The following is an 8,670-nucleotide window of genomic DNA, read 5'->3' on the forward strand; positions in this document are numbered from 1 at the left end:
TCATTCACAGGACGTGGCGTTGCTGGCTAGGACAGCATTTATTGCCCATCCCTTATTGCCCAGAGACCAGTTAAGTGTCAACCACATTGCTGTAGGTCTGGAGTTACATGTAGGCCAGACCAGGTAAGGATAACAGTTCCTTCCCTAAAGGACTTGAGTAAACCAGGTGGGTTTTTCCAACAATTGACAATTAACCTGTTCCAGACTTTTATTGAATTCAGATTCCATTATCTGCCTTCACAATTTGAACCCAGGTCCCCAGAACAGTCCCCGGTTCTCAGGATTAATAGTCTGGTAATAATACCATCAGGTCATCATGTCTCCCCCTTTTCTTAAGAATACATCCATTATCACAGTTAGCAATGTCCAAACATACAGAGAGCCGAGAGCTACTGTTGCAGTTTAACCAGTCTTGCAGTCAGTCAGTGCAGGGCATTGATATTGAACCCAATCTTTCTCTTTACTGTCAGCAAAACTTCCTACTTTCACAAACAAAGAACAGAAATAACTGGAGAAACCCAGCAAGTCTGGCAGCATCAATGGAAAGAAAAGAAAGTTGAGGTTTTGAGTCCAGTGACCCTTCTTCAGGACTCCTCCTGTCACCTTTGTAACAACACCCATCTCCATCTCAGAGTTCTGAACAGCCACACCAGACTCAAAACATTAACTTATCTTCTCTCTCCACAGACACTACAAGACCTGCTGAATTTCTCTAGCTTATTCTGTATTTAATGCTTTTATTAACTTTAGTGTACTCATGTGCAGCACTTTGGGCTTTCTCCTATTATGGGGTGTTACATTTCAAGTTGTTGAACTGAGTGCCTTGTGCAGCTGCTTTAGAGTTGGTTAAGGAGGACCCATGCTGATATGGGATCATAGTTAGGATTCCATACCTAAAGAATATCAGTGATGTCAACCCAATAACTCCAAAGTCACTTTTACTGATACCAGCTTTCCAATTTCAGATACTTTATGAAATAATGACTTGTGTTTCTGTAGTGCCATTCAAAATGCCAAGATAGCAGAAAGTGCACAGCATGCTCCCGCAAATCTCCGTCAAATAAGTGGCCAGATTATTTAGTTTTGTGATTGGGTAAATGTTGACAAGGGCAGCAAAAGGAATGCAGCTGCTTTTCTAGGGCCCTGGGATCTTTTACCTAAGTAGGCAGGTAGAGGCTTCGATGCCTTATCTGAAAGATGGTACCCCTAATGACAGGACAGTCAGTCCCCCAGCATTGCACTGACTCTTAGTCTGGCTCGTGCTCGCACCTCTCTGGAAGGTCTTAAACCTGTGGAAGGTGAGAGGGTGCTACCATGAGCCAAGGCTACACCAGTGTTTTGAAACGGTAATGGCAGGATGTGAACAGTAGTTCTTCAGGTTGTGTGTTGTATGTTTCATGTCAAGCCAAGAAATCTAATTAACTCGGACTATTTTCAGAGAGAAGACATGGGTCTCTGAACAAACTATCAGCACGAAGACCTCCTGCCTTGAATTCCCCAAACTCTATTGTCCTGCAGAAATCGCGATCCAACAGTGTGCAAACTGCTGTGACCTCTAACCATGGCACCAGTTCCTCCAAAGAGAAGCTACAGAGCCCTGGTAGCAAGGTGCTACAGTTAGACGTGCCTTCAAAGGGACCAAAAGAAAATCTCTGGTAACCGAATTTCATTTTTGACCATGATTATGTAGAGCAAGCGAAGAGAAAACCTTCATTTTAACTTAGAGGGATAGATGCTGCAGTCAAATCAGAGATGAATGACTTCAGTTACATGCAGAGACAGAGAAAGCTGGGCTTATTCTACTTGGAGCAGACAATGTTCAGGAGAGATTTGTTGGAGATGTTGAGAATTGTGAAGGGTTATGATGGACAAGGCAGGGAGGGGAATTGTTTCTAGTAGTAAAACAGTTATCAACTCTGACTGTCCAGCATTTGCAGTCCTCACTATCTCCCAATAACCAGAGGACACAGGTTGAAGGTAATTGCCAGAAGACTAAGAGAACTTTTTCTTACATGTAACAATTTATAATTTGAAACATGCTGCCTGGAAATGCTGTGAAAACAGATTTAATAGTAACTTTCAAAGGAAATTAGATAAATACTTGAAAGCTGAAGACGAAAGGGAAGGAGCAGATGAATGGGAATAATAGGATAACTCAACACAGTCAGACGTGAAGTCGGTACAAACTCGTGCTGAGCTTAGCCATCTCTTCTGGACATGAGTCTTTAGACAGCGTTCCAACTGGCTGTTTGACTGTGGGTTGCATCACACTTTAACCTAGTGTTATTTACACAAGTTTTCAAGGTTCACTGGGTGCTGATCTGGAGTAAGAATCCTGGTTGATTGTTTTCTTTCCCTCAAAGACTGTTAATATTTAAGTGACAAATCGACAAGTTTCCAAATTATCCTGGTACAGTTTTAATTCTACTGCTTCACTCTTCTGAAGGTATTTGCCATTTCTCAGGCTCGAGGCTACTGGTTGGGATTCTGCTTTTGTAGTTCATCCTTCATGTAGGTGGAGGCAATAACAGCCTGACTGTTCGACAGTGTAGGGCATCGCAGACACACCAAGTCCTCATCCAGTCATAGAGATATACAGCACAGAAACAGACCCTTCAGTCCAACTCATTCATGCTGACCAGATATGCTAAATTAATTTAGTCACGTTTGCCAGCATTTGGTCCATAATCCCTCTAAACCCTTCTTATTCACATACCTATCCAGATGCCTTTTAAATGTTGTACCAGCCTCCACCACTTCCTCATTCCATACACACACCACCCTCTGCATGAAAAAGTTGACCATTGGGTCCCTTTTAAATCTTTCCTCTCTCACCTTATGCCTATGCCCTCTACCTTTGGACTCCCCTCCCCTGGAGAAAAGATCTTGACTGTTCACCATATCCATGCCCCTCATGATTTCACAAGTCCTGCCACAACATCCATTTGCATTCCAGCTGTGTTCATTGACTGGCTGCCAGATGTTGACCATCAACCCATAGTCCGAAACTCTGAACCCAGTCTGAAATGCTGAACCTTACGCCTTGAACCCTAAGCCAGCCTGGGATTCACACCGGGGAGGTCCAAAACCCTGTCCAAATTCTCAGAGTTGAGGATTTGAACCTGAGGGCTTGCTGCTCTGTCTAGTTTCACATTCAATACCTTTATCCACTCAGTGACAGGGAAAGCTCTTACTGCAGGTTCTGAAGTCTCACTCACTTTCCTTATCATTGGGCTTTCTCCTGGAAACTGAATATGTGTGGACTGTGAGTGTAGCTGGATTGAATAACCTGGTCAAATAGCCTATTGATAACTCAGTGCTGAGGCTCATGTAGGAGCAAGCTTGTATTTAACTGGATGCCTGGAATTTATTTATTAAACTTCATGTTTATCCTGCTCCAGCTTGTTTGTTCCTGTGGTGAACCTGGAAAAGATCCCGACTCTCAGAAAGACGGACAGCTCCTGCATCAAGCTGAGCTCAAAGCTTCCGGCTGTTTCCTTGTCCCCACCCAATCCCACTTTGGCTCCCAGTAAACCCAGTCCGGTACCCGTCGTTGAACCTGTAGCGAAGGCGCTGGCAGCAAGCGCAATCCCCAAGGTGGCTGATTCTCTGCAGCCATCCACAGTAATTCAGAATGGTAAAGGGGAGCGGTCTCCCGTGCTGGAGGAACCAACACTCAGCAACAGGAAAAACAGCCATAAAATCCACCGAAGAATTGTAGGTGAGTTTGCAATCACTGCACTCATTGAACTAATGAGGAGTCAAATGGTGAAGGAAGGGAAGTAGGAGCCAATGATTTGTTATATTTAAAACTAATTGGAACAACCAGTTAATATTTTGTGACTGAGATCGGTGATGACTTGTGTTTGGGATACAACAGTCAAACATCACATCAGGTAGGATAGATACTGAATAAACTGATGGGGTCAGTGTAGATAGGGTTTAACTCTGTATGTAACCCTGTGCTGTCCCTGTCCTGGGCATGTTTGATGGGAGCAGATGAGAGAGACCTTTACTCTGCATCTGATCCCATGCTGTATCTGTCCTGTGAGTGTTTGATGGGGAAGGTGTACAGGGGGTTTAACTTTCAGTTTAGTATTTAGAGGGAGGTTTAATTTATCTACTCTTCTGTGGTCCCTGCGCTGGGAGCATTTAATGAAAATAGTCAAGGGTGCTTGCTTTTAAGTTTAAAAGAGCAGAGACAACTTTATCTTGGTTTAAACAAGACAGCTTTACTTTCAGTTTAAAGAACAAAGAGAGCTTTACTCTGTATCTAACCCTGTGCTGTCTCTGTCCTGGGAATGTTTGATGGAGATAGTGTAGAAGGACCTTAACTCTGTATTTAACCCTGTGATGTTGCTGTCCTGGGACTATTTGATGGGGACATGTAGAGGCTGCTTTACTTTGTATCTGAACCCGTGTTGTAATTAAAGAAAAAATATTTCTCTCACAAATGCAATAGCAAGACTTAAAATGTATACAAAGTCGGGGATGCGGAAGAAATTTGGAAAAAATGAGGGCATGTGTTAGCTGACGTCTACGTGCACGCAGTGACATTTGACCTTTGAATCCACTGCATAGTTTTGATTTTCCATTCTCAAATATTTCCATTGCTAGTGAGTTTTGTGAAGATTTGTCGCTCAGGTTGAAGTTCTGGATGTAGGTTTGTTTGCTGAGTTAGAAGGTTCATTTTCGGACGTTTCCTCACCATACTAGGTAACATCATCAGTGAGCCTCCGAATGAAGCACTGAATGCATGGCTCGCTTTCTATTTATGTTTTTTAGGTTTCCTTGGATTTGTGATGTCATTTCCTGTACTTTTTCTCAGGGGTGGTAAATGAGATCCAAGTCAATATGTTTGTTGATAGAGTCCTGGTTGGAATGCCATGCTTCTAGGAATTCTCGTGCGTGTCTCTGTTTGGCTTGTCCTAGGATGGATGTGTTGTCCCAGTCGACGATAGACCCGACCCCACAAACAGAAAACCGAATCACCGTCCTACTCAAAAAACTTCAGAAATCTGGAGAAATACATAAGACCGACTTCCAAAAATGAAACCAGATGGATTACCCAAAATTCACAAACCAGGATCCCCCCTCAGACCCATCGTCTCACTACCTGGAACACCCACTTACAGACTGGCCAAGGAGCTAGACCAAAGACTAACACACTTAGTAGAAGAATCACGTCACTCCATCCACTCCACCCAAGAATTCCTGAAGACACCAAGATGCAAGAGGATGAAATAATGTCTTCTTTGACGTAACAGCCCTGTTCTCATCCATCAACATCAACCTGGCCAAGGAAACACTAACTACACGATTAGACCCAAAGCCACATACATCAAACACCACCAACTTCATCAGCAAGGACAGTATCATCAAGCTAGTGGACCTATGCCTTACCACCCACTTCACCTTCAACAACAAAACCTACAGACAAACCAACAGAACACCCATGGGATCTCCGATATCAGGGTTCTTAGCAGAGACAGTAATGCAGAGACTTGAACAGACAGCTCTGCCAACCATTCAACCCAAACTTTGGGTCCGCTACGTGGATGACACCTTTGTCATCACTAAACAAAACAAATTAGAGGAAACCTTCAAGACCATCAGTAATACCCATACTGGCATAAAATTCACTAAAGAGGAGAAAAGCAGCAACAAACTGCCATTCCTAGATGTCACAGTAGAACGAACAGCCAACGGGGAACGTCAAACCAGCGTCTACAGGAAAACAACACAAACAGACCAAATACTGAACTACTGAAGGAATCATCCCAACACCCACAAACGAAGCTGCATCAGAGCATTACTTCAACGAGCCACCACACACTGCAGCACAGAGGAACTCACACAGAGCAGAGGAAAATCACATGTACAGTGTGTTTAAAAAAAGGGGTATCCAGTGAACACAGTCCGCCGATTTCTCAGCAATAAACCCCAACAAGCAGACAAAACCCTAGCCACTCTCCCCTACATCAAAGACTTCTCGGAAATGATTGCCAGACTACTCAGACCCCTTGGCATCATGGTAGCCCACAAACCCACAACACACTAAAACAGCAGCTAATGAACCTGAAAGACCCGATACAGACAACAAGCAAAACTAATGTCATTTACAAAATACCTTGCAAGAATTGTAACAAACACTACATTGGACAAACAGGCAGAAAACTAGCCACTAGGATACATGAACATCAACTAGCCACAAAAAGACATGACCCACTCTCACTAGTATCCTCACATACAGATGAGGAAGGACACCACTTTGACTGGAACAATACATCCATCCTAGGACAAGCCAAACAGAGACACAGACAAGAATTCCTAGAAGCTTGGCATTCCAACCAGGACTCTATCAACAAACACATGGACTTGGATCCCATTTACCAACCCCTGAGAAAAAGTACAGGAAATTATGTCACCACAGAAAATGACATCACCAACCCAAGGAAACCTAAACACATGAATGGAAAGTGGGCCATGCCACCAGTGCTTCATTTGGAGGCGTGATGTTACCTGGTGTGGTGATGAAGCACCTGAAAATGAATCTTCTAGCTCTGCGAGCAAACCTACATCCATTTCCGTTGCTTTACATAAAAAAGTGTTCCAGGTGTGTGTGAGCGCTTTAGAAAGAATCTTTAAAAAAAAACACCAGATTCTTGTCTTTTTTCCCGAAGGATATAGCCTCGTTTTCAAGGATTTTCTCTTATCAGAAATCCTGTATTGATGGCATAGTGAGTGTGAGTATGACTTATGAAGTTTGGTGCCAGATTGGGGTGTTCCTGCAACCAGTTTGTGCAGACTCTGGGTCAGGTTAAAATCAGTCATGAGATAATACAGACTCCCCAGTTACCTGAACCCATGGAAGGAGTGGGAGCAATCTCAATCTCCTGATTGTCATCCAGCAGTCCCTCTTGTGTTGTGTGAAAGATGGTGATTGAGCATTGTCCCTGAACAGATATCTTTCAGGGAGTCAACTGGCTTGGGAGTGCAGGAAGAATGTGGAGAGTGGAGTCTTGTCTCCAGTGAGGAGTCAATGTCTGTGAGACCATAGTTTGCCCTGGGGTTGTCACAGCTAAACTGAACTCTCATACAGAATCACCTTCCATTGAAATAAATCAATGAAGGCATCATCAGGAAGCAGGAGCATGTGGCTTTGTTTGGGACGATCCAGTAGTGACAATATTTGTTATGTCACATCCTCCCTGAATCTCTCCACCTCGCTATCTTTTCTTTCCTCTTTTAAGGCGCTCCCTAAAACCTACTTTTGATCAAGCTCCTGGTCATGTCTCCCAGTATCTGTTTTTATATGGTAAATATCCAAATTATGCTCAATGATCATTCTTGTTGGAGGCATTACATAAATGCAGTTGTTATTGTATGGTTCAGTAGCACAGCAGTCAATACTTTGAGGATTCCTGTGCTTTTAAACACCCCCATCCCCCTTCACTGCTTAAAACCTTTGTTCTCCCTCAATGCTAGATTCTTTTATGACTTCAGGAAAGTTTCTTGGAAACTATACAAGGGACACCTGATTGCTAACAGCAACGTTTGTGTGTTTGTGTTGTGGGAGGGGAAGTTCTGAGTTTCTTGGGGTCTTTAACAGGAAACATCTGTCACAGCACCTAACCTCCGTATAATCTCCCAGCAGAGAAAGAAAGTGACCTCAATAAGCACTGCAGCGTCATGGACCCAGACACCAAGAAACACTGCACACGTTCATTATCTTGTAAGGTAATATCACTCTCCCTTTCTCTCCTGCCCTCTCTCCTTGTCCCAGACATTACCTTTAGTTTGAATTATTTTTTCATGTTTTCCTTAAGGCAGTGTTTTCACATTGCTCAGTATCTCAATTTAAAGCATACAGGCCCCTATGTACTTCACTGGCTGTCAAGCAGAATAATCTGAAGGTTTGGCTGCAGTATCGATTTTAGAAGCCAGTTATAATTTCGAGAAAAGGAAACCTTATTTTGATCTTTGCCAGATAACATTTCTACATGTAATCTCTTGTTTGGCTTTAATAATCTGAGGGGTAAGAGAGGAGTTTTCCCAAGGATTATTTCTCTTTTATGAATGCTGAGATTTTTGCCTCCCCAAGAGATTTAAAGGGGTTTGACAGGGTAAATACTGAGAGGGTCTTTCCCCTCATGGGACTGTCTGGGACTAAAAGGCATAGGCTTAGAATAAAGGAGTGCCAGTTTAAGACTGGTGAGTTGGAATTTCTTCTCTGAGGGTTTAGAGTCTTTGGTACTCCTTGCCACAGAGAGCTGTGCGTGCAGAGTCCCTGTGTATATTTAAGGCTGAGATAGCTTCTTGATCAGTCAGGGAATCAAGGATTATGGGGAAGGGGGAGGAAAGTGGCAATGTGGAATGTAGGATCAAACCTGATCCTTTCGAATGGCAGAGCAGGCTGGAGAGGTCACATGGCCTGATGCAGAGGTAGGGAAGAAGAGACTATTCAAAATTCTACCCATTGTGGTGTGGGACAGACTTGATTAAGATATTAGACTCTTGTCTGTCAGGTTGCTTTGTCCTCCTGTCCTTAACTGTGACCTGTTTTTGATGTCACTGCCTCACGGTATATTTGAAGTGCTGTGAGCCTGCTCTGGTTGCTCAGAACAAACACTGAGTTTTTTTTAATGTTGTACACTGGTTTATAAAATG

The 8,670-nt window shown here is 43.3% G+C and overlaps 1 long non-coding RNA gene across 1 annotated transcript; it reads left to right on the forward strand.

Moving 5' to 3' along the window:
- Window positions 1-1,292: 1,292 nt before the first annotated feature.
- On the forward strand, window positions 1,293-7,740 carry LOC122547363. The gene is made up of 3 exons (XR_006310983.1): window positions 1,293-1,655; window positions 3,402-3,721; window positions 7,658-7,740. It is a non-coding gene; the product is annotated as an uncharacterized LOC122547363 (long non-coding RNA).
- Window positions 7,741-8,670: the final 930 nt, after the last annotated feature.

This window comes from Chiloscyllium plagiosum, unplaced genomic scaffold (genome assembly GCF_004010195.1).
Source record: "Chiloscyllium plagiosum isolate BGI_BamShark_2017 unplaced genomic scaffold, ASM401019v2 scaf_432, whole genome shotgun sequence".
Taxonomy (NCBI): Eukaryota; Metazoa; Chordata; class Chondrichthyes; order Orectolobiformes; family Hemiscylliidae; genus Chiloscyllium; species Chiloscyllium plagiosum.